Consider the following 16309-nt stretch of genomic DNA (forward strand, 5'->3'; position numbering starts at 1 on the left):
TCAGCCCAGTGGCCATGTCACAACTGCGATTCTGACCTCCAAGGGGCTGTTCTTACAGCTTCTTTTCAGTGTCTTCAGAGAGTTCAGTGAACCACCATACATTGCCTTAGGATCATCATATTCTTTCAAGGCACCTAAGGGGTTAACTGGTTTCTTCACAAAGGAGACTTTTGTCTAAGAAAGCAATTTTAGTTAGTTTGTGTAGTAGCCAGGGAAATGCACCGAATGAGGTGGAATGTGTTTCTGTTGTGCAGATAACCTACATACCGCTTTAGAAATGTGTGATTTCCAGCGTGTGCTAAAATAAGAAGTGCTTGTTTGATTTATCTTCCACAATGGTATGGCATTCTCTTCCTAAGTGGCATTTCATTCGCAAGCCAGGCACTGTAAATTTGAACTGAATATGTAAGTAAATATCCCTCAAGGAGATAGCATACTGGCTGGCCTCATCTGAGAATATGCTACTAAAAATGAAGCTCTTGTTTTTTAGGAAAAGCCTCAGCACCCGAAATACATTAGCATCCCAAAGGGGGCAGGGTGCACTAACCAGGCAGAGGAGCTGAAAGTCAGTGTGAGCTATAATGATGAAGAGTTGCCTACCAAAAAAAGTCATGTTTGGATTCTGTCTCTTCCGTTTGCCCGCAAGCACTCACGTGTGTTTTCAATCCAGCACAACTTTGCTTTGAACTTTCATGTTTGGGCACATTGCCTCAGTGAGTAGCAGCATAGTACACGCTACGTGCTCTTGTAGTGTCTTTGCGTGGCAGGGACAAAGCTAGTGACAGTGTCTTATCAAGTCCTAACAAGATTGCCTCTGTGCATAATTGTTTAACTAAAGGGCTGTCGATCCACTGATGTGGAACAGACAAGAAGCTTAAAGAATAAAGAAAACCCATAATTGGAGAGCAACTTGTATCCTGATTTATTATTTATCACATCACGGTTAAAACAATTTCCTACAGTTGTGTATAGTTTTAATATGATTTTGACATTGAATTTTCATCTAGTGCAAAGACAGGCTTCAGAACTTTTAAAACATTTCTATATGAAGGTAGTTAAGGGGGAAAATCCCTTTTTTATTAAGATACAGAATGCATATTTATCAAAATTTATCTCAGATTCCATTTAGAAATATAGATATCTCAGGCTTCAAAGAGCTTACTGAGCTGTAAAGAATGACAGATATTACTGACAGAACAAAGTTATGAATGATAAAAGAACTCAGGCAATGCTTATGCTCATTTAGTTATAAATTAACTAGGAGAAGAAAGTGCGATTCATTGGTTGGTGTAGAGCAAGCGCTAGGCTGGTAAATGTGGAAGAGAACACCTCGTGCGCATGATGATTTGTCTCCTGGGGAGAGTCCCCGGATGTGACTGAGGGCATGTGAGCCTGCCACCCTGTCTGGATTTCATTACTTGAAACCTGCTAACAGAATGTTCAGGTAGCTCATAGGCAGAGTTCTACACGAGTCTTGCCCAGAGAGCCCAGCTGAATAAAAGTCATACGAGTGTACAAAAATTAGGAATTGTAAATGTTAGTTTATGGTTCAGAAATATTGCATCTCACTGCTATGAGCTGCATTCATCAAAGTCACTTTAAAGAACAGTGTCTAATATTAAGACATAGCTGACTAATATTTCCTGTATTTTTTTAAAAGAAATTTTTTTATTTATTTGAAAACCAGCATTACAAGAGGGGGAGAGAAAGACAGAGAAAAATCTTCCTTCTGTATGTATACTCCCCAAATGACCTCAACGGCTGAAGCTGGTTCAAAGCTAGGAGGCAGTAGTTAATTTGGGTCTCCTACATCCCCGTGTAGGAGAGGTATAAGGCAGGTACCCAAGTACTTGGGCTATCCTCGGCTGTTTTCCCTGTCATATTAGCAGGGACTGGATGGAAAATAGAGCAGTCATGACTCAAACTGTAAGATACTGATGTTGCAGGCAGCTGCTTTTCCCACTATGCCACAACAGCAGCCCTATTTCCTTTTTAATCCCACCAACCAACTCCATGGAATAACTAATTTGGTTCAGTCCCTCTGTGTACTGCCCGAAGGCACACCAGATACTGGCTGGGGAAGGTTGTCCTTCCACATCTGCATAGCTCTGCAGATGGTTCTCTCACTTCAGGAGGTCTCAGAATCACTTGAAAGGCTTGCTAAAACAGATCGCTGGCCCCCACTCCTACAGGTACTAATTTAGTAGATAAGGAAGGGGAGCATTTTTAACACGTTTCCTGCTGATGTGACCCATTTGGGGATCTAGTTGAGTTATATTCTTGGCAAAAGTCATTTTCACCACATCACAAGTGATCTCGAAGAAGAGAAGTGGAATTCATGCCAAAAGATTGGCAAATGAATCTGTAGACACATGTTTTAAACCAAAATGCGTACAACGCTGTGCATTTGTTAATGCTTCCCAAGTATAGGTCATTGTTTTTGTTTAACTCAATGAACTGTTAGTCCCAAATACTTGTTGGTGAAATGACCTGCGTTTGTAGGCGTAGGGGTTTTACTTTAAACACACATGGGCAGTCTAGTGTAGAAACAAGAACCCTTTCTATGATTTAGTGCCAGTGCAGCCCAGGAGCAGGTGGGAACGTAAGAAATACATTTTCCTGTGGACAAAAACAGGGCCAGTTGGCCAGGTGATGAAAAGAGCGTAAAGGAAATACAGTGCAAGAATGCGACAGGGTGCCCGATTTGACTTGTGCTGCTCTGTAGTGAGAAGCTAGAGACTGGGGAAAGAGTCTGATAGTACTCTAGGTGCAGGGAACAGCCATGAACAAACACACAGGTTCCTTCCCTGTCACTGTTAAGAATCACTTTTCATCTGCATAAGAGGAAATTTTGGTGTTATTATTTAATTTCTAGAAAGAGAATGTTAGGATTTCTTCGTTTTTTAATCAGGTAGAACACTGTTACTTTGTTATGTAGGAATAGGGCAGGAGAGGTAGAAGGGGAGAGGCAGCCTGGCCTACTTTATTTCAAGAACAAACGTAGTCCGATGAATACTTCAGTTGTTCTTAATGCAACTGACTTCTGTCACCCATCAATGGTTTCCAGGTGTGCATGTCCTTCCAAAGGTGGGGAAAGAAACCAGCACACACTTAACCTCCATGACACTGCTGTGTAGTAACTGGGGTCAAGCCAGTGACCATCTTGTTTATCTCTCCCCTGTTCCAGCTTGTCTTCATTTTTAAGTGCAGACATGAGAACAGAAAACCCATCAATAATCCAATCCTCACTTCAGCCTTCTGGTTCTTAACATTTCCTTTTCAACAGGTGACAAAATGGAGGCTCTGATTATATAACTTATATAAAGTCACCAAGCTTACACGGGTTGAAAGAGGATTTGCACCTCAGTTCATCTGATTGCATGATCAGAGCTCACATCATTGCCATAAGTGTTATTCTTCTTTTCTAAAGGTTTATTCATTTTTTTATTGAGAAGTCAGATTTACAGAGAAGAGAGACAGAGAGGAAGATCTTCCATCTGCTGGTTCACTCCCCAAATGGCCACAATGGCCAGAACTGAGCCAATACAAAGCAAGGAGCCAAGAGCTTCTTCCGGGTCTGCCCTGTGTGTTCTGGGTCCCAAGGATTTGGGCTGTGCTCCACTGCTTTCCCAGGCCACAAGCAGGGAGCTGAGTAGGAAGTGGAGCAGCTAGGACTCGAACCGGCTGACATATGGAATCCTGGTGCATGCATGGCAAGGATTTAGCCACTAAGCTGCAGCACTGGGCCCACCACAAATATTCTTGCATAGGAGCTTTCTTTCATTGTGTTTGTGGATAAACTGAGTCTCCAAAACCTTCATTTAGAAGAGAATATTTTTCTGTGGTCTTGAGATAGGGTACATCTGTCCTTGGTGACCACAATAGGTGACAAAGATGGAAGTGACTATTTAAAATTGAATGTGCCATCCATTAGCCCATAAAAAGGAAACATTTTTGAATGTTTGTTTTTTCTAATTGTGTGTGTAAAGTAAAGCGATTGGACAAACAGTCCTCTCCTGCCTGGTAATCTGCTGTAAATCAACCTTCAGATGTTAATAAGACAAGTCAAGACTGACAAAGGAAGTTCCATTTGTATTTTAAACTCCCAATTCATCAGGGTCTCCTCCTTCAGATCTTCTGTGAGAATGTCCTTGGTCTTAATGTAGCTGAAAGATAAAAGAGCCATTGTCTCAGAAGAGCATTAATAAAAAATGAATGTTGATCCTAATTGAGTAGTATTTAAACATATGGGGTGGAGGCAGCAGTCAGCCGAGATTCCAAGTCCGTTAGAATTTGACTCTATCTCATCTTCCTCGTCTTACTGCAGTGTCCTCCCTACCCAGCTGCCTTATCAGAACATAAACTGTCACACCGGAATTAGGAAAGATATAGATAGGCCTGGTTCTACTGCAGATTCTCAGCTCTTCTGCCGTTGCTCTTATTATGAAATAATGTACTATTCCTCTCTCCATCTCTTCCTGCAGTCTGTTTCTAAAATGTTCAACTGACTCATTTTCTCTTCTCTCTTTTTCATTATCTTTTACCTTGTTTCTTGATTATTTAGTTCTCTGTAATTATTTTATGCTGAATATGTAACAGAAATGGCTCCCAAAGGACACAGGTGGAACAATGATATTAATAATAGTAAGACTGGATTATAAACCAAAGAGCAAAATAAATGTCCATGAGTCCGCATTGATATCAAGAAATTACCGAATAAATAAGTGAGAGAAAGCTGTTCCTTAAAAGAAAAATTTCAATTAAAGGGATGAGAGAAATAAAATTGCCACTTGAGTTCAGTGATATTAATTGCTACAGGCAAGATCCACTAGTGAAGGCTAAAATTGAGTGAAAGTAAGAAACAAGCTAGTGGCATAGTCTCCAAGTACCTCCTGCAGAGTATTCATTCATTTCTCTGGTGATTTTGACATATTTGCATTATCTGTGATGTCCTTGATACTTCTACCTGACAAAGCCCTGTGCCTGGGAGCCTGGGCTGGGCTTCACTGACTGCACACCTGGGTAACAGAATCTGCACAGGAGATAGTAGGAATGTTCCAGGGCAGAATCTTGACATTTTATCACCTGAGTGATTGAGATTAACATCACCAGGAATAAGAGACTGATGTCAGTGTAGCCTGTGACAGCAGTGGCTCATCACCTTCCTGGATTTCTTGCCTTAGAGCCACAATGTGCCATAATGTCTAGAGAGTACAGTAAAGCTTAGGTAAAGGGATCCTAAAATTAGGCGCTGGTGCTGTGGCATAGCGGCTTAAGCTGCCATGTGCAATACTGGTGTCCCATTTAAGTGCTAGATTGAAGCCTGTTTCAGTTCATATTCAGCTCCATGATAATGTGCCTGGGAAAACAGGAGCATGACTCAAGTAATTATCCCTTGTACCCATGTAGGAGACCTGGAAGAAACCCCTGGCTTTAGCCTGGGCAAGCAGATGGAAGATCTGTTTCTTCCTCTCTAACTGCTCTCCAAACAAACAAACAAAATCTTATAAAAAAGGAAAGAATCCTACAACTAGCCCTCTTACTCAGTGTTTATTCATTCATTACTTTATGAATTCAGCAAATCTGTCTTACCAGACATCACAGGACCTGTGAAAATGGTGGAGAAGACCACGCCCTTACTTTGCAGAGCTTGCTAGAATTTTGGTTTGGCAGAAATATTTGGCCTTTGCTTGTGTTTTATTATGATCACAGTCTGGTGAAACATGTAGAGACTTGAACAAGTGTTGAAATAGGATGAATGTGATACTTACGGGAGCGTGCAGTAGAAGCATCTAATCCAGCGTGGTCTCTGAATGTCTTTTGTGCCATGAGCAAGCCTAGTGTTTAATCTTCAGTTAAAGCATATTCAGTGTTTTCTATGGAAGGAGGTACTTAGGAATTAAATTTTCAAGTTGGTGTCATCCTCTTAGATTCTAAATGCCATAAGAATATGTGCTTTAAAAAGAAAGAAGTGTTTAAGGGGTGTGTGTGTGTGTGTGTGTGCTTCAGGTTCTTGGTGGTGCTACAGAGTTCATTATGGAGTTAAGGGGTCCTTATATCATTTTGTGATGAGATCATTATTTTCAGCTTTATGTAGCTGCCAAAAAAATTGTAATGAATTATAAGCTGATGAGGCTTTTTTTTTTTTTTTAAAGAAAAACTGAAATTACAAAGTATGTTCTTGGAGTAAATGAAAATTTGATGTTAAAAAGGTGACATCTAGACATGCTGAAACCGGAATAAATATTTATACAAACCGATTTTACTGTATTTTTAGGGGAAAAAAAGCTACCTAACAAACAATCTGAATACATACCAACAAGAGACTGGCAATTGACTTCTGGTATACCCGTGTGAGAGACTATAATACAGTCATTTAAAATATGAAATACGTATATGCATACATTTACATACATAAGCATACAAACATGGAAAGGAAAAGGAATACAGTAAAATATTAGAAATAATCATCTCACAGCTGTGGGCTTGTCAAATTTACTTTATTACTTTTTCATTTTACTTTTTCTACAATGAGAATGTGTGATTTTCAGAATGAAACAATTGTTTATTTTTGAGAGGAATGTTAATTTTTTAATTGTGTGGAGGTACTAGGCCTCTCAATGCACAGGTTGAATAACAAATATTTGGATTAAAATGTGACTCTTACTAGAGCTCAGGAAAGACAGCTCACCTCTTCTTTGGAGCATTAATAATATCATATTAGCTGATTTTTGTGCAACATTTCTTAGGATGTTTTCCAAATAACATCTTTGATGCTTTTAAAGTATATGAGAAAACCATGTGTTCATGAAAAGTATACCCCCCTGACATTTAACCCACCTCATAGCTCTTTCACATTGCTTTTACATCTCACACACTAAAAAGTGTTTGGTATGTATAGCAGAGAGTGAACAACACTGCTGAGTCCTAAAGGATACTGATGGTCTCATGAAAGCTCATTACAACATGGTAAACAAACACGGCCGCCACCTCTGTCACTTACGTGGCCATTTGACCTAAGGTCATTACTGTGAAAAGTTTGACTAAGTCTAGGCCGCTCAGGCCATCAGACAAAGGTGGAGGCCCACCGGGGCAGTAGGGGTCGTATGATAGATTATGTTTAGTTAGAAATTCGGGGAAGAGAACAGCCTCTGGAGTGCTGACGTCTGCATGCCAGGCTGATTCTGTGGTCATGTGTTGTTAAGAAGCTGGATGTTCTAGGGTTCAGCCAGAGAGTCCAGCCGCTGCCATGAAAGCAAGGGAGTGAAGAAGCGCCTTTATCCTGGAGATGGAGCAGGTGACGGAGACACAGAGTAAGTGTCTAAGGTGTCAGAACTTGGGACAGGACTGAACAAATGGATGCCAGGAACCAACGTAGAATGAGCTGGGAAGGCTTCATGCCAGGAGTGGGAATGAGAAGTGATGATGCTGAAAAGGTCAGGAGATCTTTGGATGACAGAGTGCCTACCTGTACAATCTGCTGGGGAATGCTTCCTTTAGCTCCACTTAGACTATTTTATGCATTCAAGGGGCAGACTGCTAGCAGGTAGATGGAAACCCTAGCCCTGCTTTGTTCTATAGATAAAGCAACTATGCTCTTGAAGAAAAATTAAATTAGAATGTTGGCTTGCATGTTATTTAAAAAAAAACACCTCTCTACCTATAGTTTCCATTTGTTTTTCTTTCTGCATTGAGATACAAGTATCCAAGAAATACAAATAACTGTATTTTCTTATCTACATATTCTCCCAAATTGGGACTCTTCCCGTGTGGAACATAGACAGAGAAAACAAAGTATATGTGAACCACACCTTCCTCAGTTTGTTTAGCAGTTGCTTGCCTCCAAAGAACTTAAATGTCTTATTGATCTTAGTAGCATGTTCTAATAATAGTACTGCATTAGCCTCTTGGCCCCAGTGCTCATGAAAAGATTCAGCAGAGATGGTATTAGACCCTGGGCCTGGTTATAACCCTCTCTATATTAGCATATGGTTTGGACCTTAAAGAGACAGCTCAGATCAGACAAACCTGGTTCAGGAGTAGGTCAAGGAACAAAACTGGTGACACAGTGCATCTCACAGTTCCCTGTTTGACCTGGGCACAGGCTTTCATTGAGCCTTGTTTACCATGCTTTTCTTGTGGTTTGTGACAGATAAGAACTGTATTGATTCCTAGCATCTGCTGGCAGTAACCTTTGAAAGGGCAGGCAATGCATCACCACAGAATTTTATCTATCAATATCAGAGTAATAGAAAGACAGGGATGACATCTAATCACAACAGTGCTGGCAGATCATAAATCTGAGCTGATATGGGACTAGTAATGGGCAGTAGGAAAAAACGGACGTGGATTAACATCTGGATGAAGTAAGGGCTACATTGAGATGGAGAAGAGATCTGGACATGAGAAAACCCTCAGAGGGCAAGGTCACACTCACAGAGGCCTAGAGCACTTGAATAACAAGCCCAAGTTCACAAAACTGGTAAGTTGGAAGATGCCCCTCTCTAAGCATCAATTTCCTAAACCATTAAATACGTATGGTAATACTTTACAGAAGGTGAAGGATTCATTTAGGTGTAGTCCTTGAGGTAGGCAGCATGGGCATCCATCGAGAACTCGTTCTGAACTTGCGTTCTTGGACTGCACTCCGTACTTGATGCGTTACTAACACTGGTTGAGGCCCAGTAGACAAGGCCTCCAAGTGATCCTTATGCAAATCGCATGGTTCCCAGACAGAGCGGGGGTTCAAGGACGCAGCAATTCATTGGTATGTTTATTAGTGGCCCTACCACTTACACTAATAATCTCTTCTGTGTGGAACTCTCCATGCCTTACATGTACACCAGACGTTTTTCAGTTTTGCCATATAAACATTCTAGAAGTGGATAGACTGATTCCTGGGATCCCCAGATTTAGAAGGCTAGAAGAAGCCAGTATTCAAAAGGTTACGGGTGTCATATACATGGACATATTTAGTGTTTTTGACGTGTTGGGAAGCCTCCAGCCTGGACAGTGAATGGTGTTACAATTTAATAACCTAGATGGAGTCTGTCTGATTCTACAAAGAAACAGCCTTCCTTGGGGGCCCAGAATATATAGTCCCTTTTGCATTTATACTCAGTATTTTTAATCATTTCATGTTTTTATTATAGCCTAAGTACACGGTGCTACAAAGAGTCCCTGGTGCTGGCAGTCACTCAAAATATGACAAACCTAAAAAGGGAATAGAACAGCAAGTGGCCAATTACGGGTTTTCTTTTTTGTTTTCTTTATTAAAATAATAAACTTTTTAAAGAAGATTTATGTATTTTTATTGAAAAGTCGAATATATACAGAAGAGGAGAGACAGAGAGGAAGATCTTCTGCCCACTGATTCACTCCCCAAGCAGCTGCAATGACTGGAGCTGAGGTGATACAAGCCAGGAGCCAGGAACCAGAAGCCTCTTCCAGGTCTCCCACATGAGTGCTGGGTCCCAAGGCTTTGGGCCGTCCTTGACTGCTTTCCCAGGCCACAAGCAGGGAGCTGGATGGGAAGTGGAGCAGCTAGGATATGAACCTGTGCCCATATGGGATCCTGGTGTGCTCAAGGCAAGGACTTTAGCTGCTAGGCTACTGCGCTGGTCCCCCCACCTAAAAAAAACTTTTTAAAAAATGAAAACTGCCATGTAATGGTGTAAGGGTTGATTTGGGCATCTTATACATGTAAAGTAGTGGTAATAAAGGTTCAGTTGTTGGTGCTTTTTCTACAGGAATTATGGCCGTGTACAACCATGAAGGTTTAACTGTGTTTCCATGAAGTCCTTAATTCATGTTCTAAATGTAACAAGTATGCCTGCCCATAGACCTAACGACCAAAATTCAGAACATTATTCTCTCTGGAACTGTGCTTTCACAACCCAGCAGAAAACTGCTGGGAGTTCTTCTGCCATTGTAGTAAGGGAATCTGGGTGCGTCTGTGGGTGTAAAATGCTCTGAAAGCTTTCCTGTGAGATCCTAATTGATTGGAGGCATGAAGTGCAAACCCATTGCAATCACCCTGTGTTAAGGAAAGGAACAACAAATGGCTAAAACACAGTGATGACCAATTGGCTGACCTACCTCTCCACACCCCACTCCATCCCAAAATAAAGCTTACTATGAAATGTATGCAGTTTTTTTAAGTTCTAAATACACTGCATAAAATGTCAGAGTGATGGGAAGGAAATCTATCCCCTACCCAACGTGTGGTTCTTAGCCTTAGGTGGGCTCTGTGCTTTCAAGGTAAGTGTTATTTCCTCCAGTGAGCAGCTTGCCGTTAGCCTGCAACCAGACAGGAGGAAACAGCCGCTCTGGCAGCTGAGACAAAGCCAGTGGTCCCTGCTGATCTATGGGTGCTCATTAGGAGGCTGTGGAACTAGTGAATGGCTTGTTTACCTTTTCTTCCCCTGAGCATTCCACGTGGCTGTTTTTAGGCATGGTTTTTCTGCCTCAAGCTTAAGACTTTTGTTATTTGTCTTAAATATCTGTGCCATTACCTACATTTTTTGCAGCAAATTTTATCTACTAGAGAGAGAAAAGACCTGCTGTAAGGGGTAGCATACCCTATTGTTTTTCTTCCCTTCAAATCATATAGTTGAATTTCATTCCTTTTGTAATAAGCCTCAGCAGCCTCTTTTCAGATTTCATCTTGGACCACTTGCTTTATTTCCCAATTTGTTGCTTTTTGTCTTCACTGGCTTAACACTCTGGAATACAAAGCACACAGTAAAGCCAAATAAGCAAAAATGTAACTAGTGTACTACAGCGTGTGAACTGACAAACCCCACTAAGTGTGACAGTGCTGGCTGGAAGTGGTTGTTTTTGCAGCTAAATGCAGAATAATCTATTTGCTTTGGTCACAGTCAGCTAACTGCTTTGGGAGAAAATTTGTCATCTGTGCAGTGTTTGTTGTGTGGCACTTGAGGAAGAATACTGGATTTTCATTCCTGTTGACTTACAGAATGAGCCTCAGCAGTTTATCTCATGCAAACCTGGAGTTTTAAAAATCTGTTTTCAAGCATGTTGCTTCCTGGAAACTGACCTCGCTTGGTAGCAAGAATTGAAGACCTCATTTACCTGTGACTCTGAGATGCTCCAGTTTCCTTGAAGCAAGTTGTCTAAGAACACACATATTTGTGGCACTTTCTCAGTTAAGCTGTTCATCTCATGTGTGTCAGCACAGCATTTCAGGAAGGGAATGACTTAGATTACCATTCAGTAGGTAAAAGCTTCTCAGATTTGAATGTACGCAGGCGTTGTCTGCTTCTCTTGTGAAAATACAGATTCTGACATAGTTGGTTTGGGTTTGATGTTTTGCTTTGTAACAGTTTCCCGGGCTCATCAAAGCTGCTGGTCAGTCTCACTGCAAAGCAAGAGAAAGATGAGGAGGAGCAGGTCTCCTCATTACACTTGGTGGCGCAAGAGGAAGCCACAGAAAACCTGCCTTGGTATTGGTAGTGAACAGAAAACCATGAGATGTTATGTGTTCTTTGCTTTCTGGTCTCTTTTGCAAATTAGTTCTTTACTGAGATTTTCTGGGAAGATGACTAAACATTGCTGGACTTGAGTAGCAGTGACTGGGGAACATTCAATTTCCCTTTACTGAGTTGCAAACTGATGCCAAAGCCTATTTGCCTAACTTGCAAGTATTCCTTTAAGATTTATTTATTTACTTATGTGAAGTGGGGTGGGGGTAGAGATAGATAGAGAGGGAAGGAAAGAGAAAGAGAGACAGAATCAGAAATTTCACTTCTGCTGGTTGACTCCTGAAATGCCCACAACAGTCCAGGCTGGGCCAGTCTGAACCCAGTGAACCCAGGATGCAGGCTCTCCTTTGGGGTCTGTCTTGTGAGTGGCAGGAATTCAGGTTCTTGAGCCATTTTCTGCTCTTTCGCAGATGAAACAGAGACTGGGACCTGAACTGACAGGTGGCCCAGGTGCTAAGCTCATCTGCTGTGTGGCAACACCAGCCCCTCCGTGTATTCTTGACTCTCCACAGTCTCTTTGCTGTTAACTTGAGCTCTGCTCCTGCTCTTCCATCCCTTCACCTAACCCTTATCTGAGTTCTCTGTGGTATAAGTCTCTTAACTGATCCTCCTATCTCCCCTCCCATATAGAAGTTATCTTTTAAAATACAGAAGTGATTCTATCACTCCCTCAGTTAAATCACTTAATGGCTCCCTATTAATTACAAGATAAAGTGCAAATTCCCCAGCCTGGCATATGATGCCCTTCAATATTTGGCCCAGTGACCTTTCCCAGAAAGCATCTCCACCTGTACCTCTTTGAGCACGCCACACTATACTTTTTGTCTTGTCCTAGATATGCCATGGTGCCTCATTCAAATCTTTCTTCTCCATTTCTTCTCTAGAATCCATAGCTCTGCACCAGTTGAGTTGATCTCCCCTAACCCACTGTTCCCAGAGAGCACTATACACTTTGACCAATGAGGATTATCACACTGTGTGGTCAGCTTGTGTGTTTCCCTTGCGGTCGTTGGGCCTTCCTGAAGCATGTCTGTTTTCTCCAGAGAACACTTGTAGGCACAAGACTATGGCCTGTTTCAAGAGCTCCGTGAAGACCTTTCAGACCTGAGAAAGAACATCACTGACTCCACAGTAAAACATACCATTGGAAATCACTCCAAAAGCACAATTATAAAAATCTTTTAATTTTTAATTCAAGATTGTATTTAGTGAGGGATGTGCATATAATTTAGTATGCTTTGATGTTCTGTGGACTGTGTATCTCAAAAGATAAAAATGTTCAGGGCCTATGAAGGTCTTGACAGCCTTTCTTTCAGTACCTTCATTCAACAAACATTCAGTGATCACTTGTTCTGTGTGCTGATGTTGTCATGTTTTTGAAAATGCAAAAGGATTGAGTAAGGGAGTGTGACTGTTCTTCAGGAGCCAAAGATAATTTAAATAATATTAAATATATGATAATATTTTGCTTGTAATCTGCTTTAACCAATCTTACTCTTTAGAGACTTGTGGATTTGACTTTTATCTACTGAATTAGAACCCTTTGGTTCTGAAACTAACCTGGCGGTGGGGGGAAATATTTTTATATATCTATTTTACATATAAGAAACCTGAGGCTTAGAAAGCACATGTAACTTCCCAAAGTCTAGCTAATAACTGGGAGAGCTAGGACTGAACACAGATCAAGATAAAATAAAGGAACCACCCCTGTTAACAAGTAATCACAGAACAATCAGTGTAGCAAGGACAGACTGAGACTTGTAGAATTCACTGTGGGTCACAAGTGAAGAAAGCTGGGCAGTGCGCAGACTTGCCCAGAGAATGCCAGTGGCTTTGAGCTCTGTCCTGCTCGGTGAGGAGGAGCTCATCCATGGTCAGTTATCTTGCTTTTCTAAATAAATTAGTAACAAATCGGTTTGACCTATTAGTAAAATAAGTAATTCGTGTCAATAGCAAAGTAATGTCAGTCTCCAGTTATGTATTGATTTTGTTTCCTACACCCAAGAGGATATTTTACCTAAGAATATCTATTGGTGTCAGAGTGTAATTGACAAATTAAGCAAGTATTGTTACTAATACAATTTCATCAGTACTCATTTTTTTCTAACTGTGTCAAATGCAAAGAATAAAATGACACCCCCTCATGGCAGGGTAGCACACCATTAGGTTTCAGGGACCTCACACTTTCTAAAGGCATCCAGGAACTCATCAGTATAGTTTAATTTTAGCATTTAGACAGATCCCGGTGATGTTTTAAGTTCCTGGCTTCAATCTGGCCCAGCCCTGTTTGTTGCAGCCGTTTGGGAGTTAAACCAGCAGATGGGAGACCTCTCTCTCTCCTTGTCTTTAAAATACATGAAAATAAGCATTGTGACAGCGAGAGAAGTATTTGACTACATGGGAAGATGACTTTATAAGATTGATAGGTATGTGAGCTGGTGATTGTTGATGTGTCCCAGGGAAGATGGTGTATTGCATTGCCCATCTATTGCTAGTCGCTCTTCACACCCTTAGAAAACGGACCTTGCTCTCTGAACTTATCAAAGGGCTATACAAAAAGAGAAAGAATTCAGAAAATAGGTCTTGATGTTAGTGGTATTGACTGAACTCAGTTTTGGATATTCAATCCTTTGCCTACATCTGCCTTTCACCTTGCATTTATCATGTTTTAGGCTATAATTTAACAACTGATTAAGGTACTTAATTTACTGTCTTCTTTTAGCCTTATAATAAAATGAATGCTAACAGTGGACATTTAACCTAGCAGTTAAGATGTCCACGTTCCACCTAAAGAGCATTGCCGTTCAAACCCCGGTTCCTGTTGGTGACTCTATCTTCACTCCAAAGCAGACCCTGGAATGCAGCAATGATGGCTCAAGTATGGGATCTTTGCCACCCACATGAGAGACCTGGATCAAATTTTTTAAATTAACTTTTTAGAAGAAATATTAGCTAGACCTTTGAAATTGAAAGAAAAAAAAATTCCAGCAGGTTTTGAAAGCTCATAAGAAGGTCCTAGTAATAAAGATAGAGCCAGCATTGGTGGTGATAAGGCTAATGATGAAACTGGAGGAACAGATTATAATCCTTTATATAGCATTTTTAGAGCTTAGAAATACTGTCATATGCATTTCCTCACTGATTCTCATAATAACCCTGTAGGAGAAATACCAGTCATACATTTTAAAATATAGAAACAGATTCAGAGTTTCAGAATTTTCCCCAATTTCATCACTAGTCAGCTTAGAACAGCAGCAGAAATTCCTGCTAATCCAAGTCTGATGATCTTGTCATCTCTTCTTAGCTATCCCCTTACTAGTGGGAAATAAGTCACAGGTAATGCCCTTACAGTTTATCTCTAATTTCATGATCATTAATTGGCAGCCCATACTCTGAAGATACTAGTCAAGTTATTTTTATAATGGTGCTATTTGAATGGTTATTGTGCATATCCAGCTGGCACTGACTTTGCACTGGGGAACTAACAAGCCCGAGTAGAGAATTGAAATCTTCTTGAGCCACTGACTTTTCTCCACATGCTGTCCCTTTATCAACCTCTGACTTAACAGAGCTTTCTGCCTTTAGCAGGTCTGTTCCCAAACTCAACTGGAACCAGCAACCCTAGAGCTCAGAGGTTAAAAAATACACCACCTGCCTTATGACTGACAGTGATAGAGTGAATAACTCACCAATAAGGGCCATGGTCACAGAACCCAATTTTCCAGCCAAGGAATTGTTGTTTTATTTAATAACCCAAAGCTGGTTGTATTCTTGGTAGGAGATGTGAGTCAAATGTTGCAGCATTGTTCAGCATGATGGTTATCATGGATTTACAGGTGCTTCTTGAAACAGGCAATATTAGACACACTTGCAACACTCTGTAGAATAGAGTAGGAAACATCTGTCCCCTCCCCTTCTCCCATTTTCTGTTTCCGCAGTAACATCAGTTGAAGCTGACATTCACTGTGAGTCGATATCTGGTATGTTCCCACTGATATCCTTACTTGCCTGTCCTGTCGACTCTAAGCTTTAAATTTGGAAGGTTTTCAGTGGCTCTTGTTGGCAGGGAAAAGTGAATGAGGAAATGTAGGGAGAGATTGCTATTACAGCCAAATTTCAGTCACATTGACTGTCAATACTAATGAATGCCCTTGAAGCAGATACTGTAAATGCCTGAAGTTGGAGTTGAGCTGCCTTTGAATCTGGATCATTCTGCAGAACAGACGTCTCCTCTCTAAGCACCAAAGGCCTAGTGTTTGAGCTCTAGTTATAGAGCTAATTTGATCAGTGTCCCCTGTTGGAGCATGCTGATCACTGATAGATTGGCTGTTTGGCTTCAGATTCTTTTATATGCTGTGTCGCTTTCATTTTATTCTTGAGTCATATAAGTGGGATACTGTAGAAAGTCTTCCGTTAGTTGTCCTCTGTGCTTTGAGTATTGTAAAGTTTAATATCCTTTCCACTACCTCATTAATAGAGTAAAATTGTTAATGGGACCACATCAAGAATCAAACAGACCTAGGCTTAGATACTCGGCGTGTGTTGTATCTTAATCTTGATTTTGCTCTCTGTATAATGGGGATGATAGTAAGATATTGAACCATAAAAGAGTGTTCTGAAGTTTAAATTAGGTATGTAACAAAATAAAGTCCAATGCCTAGCACATAGGAAATATTTTAAAGGCAAAATTACAGTTATTACGCCAATGATTAAAATAATGCCCTTTCCAGACAATGAGGGGTTCTTTATATTAAATAATTATTAATAATAAAAATAACTGTTGTTTAGCAAAAAAAAATAATTTG

General features: G+C 40.7%; 1 protein-coding gene and 1 long non-coding RNA gene across 7 annotated transcripts in view; one reads left to right on the plus strand and one right to left on the minus strand.

The window, feature by feature from the left end:
• Positions 1-16309, plus strand: part of CADM1 (cell adhesion molecule 1) — a 358979-nt gene that overhangs the window by 262933 nt on the left and 79737 nt on the right. The gene's annotated exons all lie outside the window — the stretch shown is intronic.
• LOC131480226 (uncharacterized) lies at positions 4077-15378 on the minus strand. Its single transcript, XR_009245353.1, has 3 exons — positions 15194-15378; positions 13276-13395; positions 4077-4166 (listed from the first exon to the last, which is right to left on the minus strand). It is a non-coding gene; the product is annotated as an uncharacterized LOC131480226 (long non-coding RNA).

Source organism: Ochotona princeps, chromosome 4 (genome assembly GCF_030435755.1).
Source record: "Ochotona princeps isolate mOchPri1 chromosome 4, mOchPri1.hap1, whole genome shotgun sequence".
In the NCBI taxonomy this organism is placed as follows: Eukaryota; Metazoa; Chordata; class Mammalia; order Lagomorpha; family Ochotonidae; genus Ochotona; species Ochotona princeps.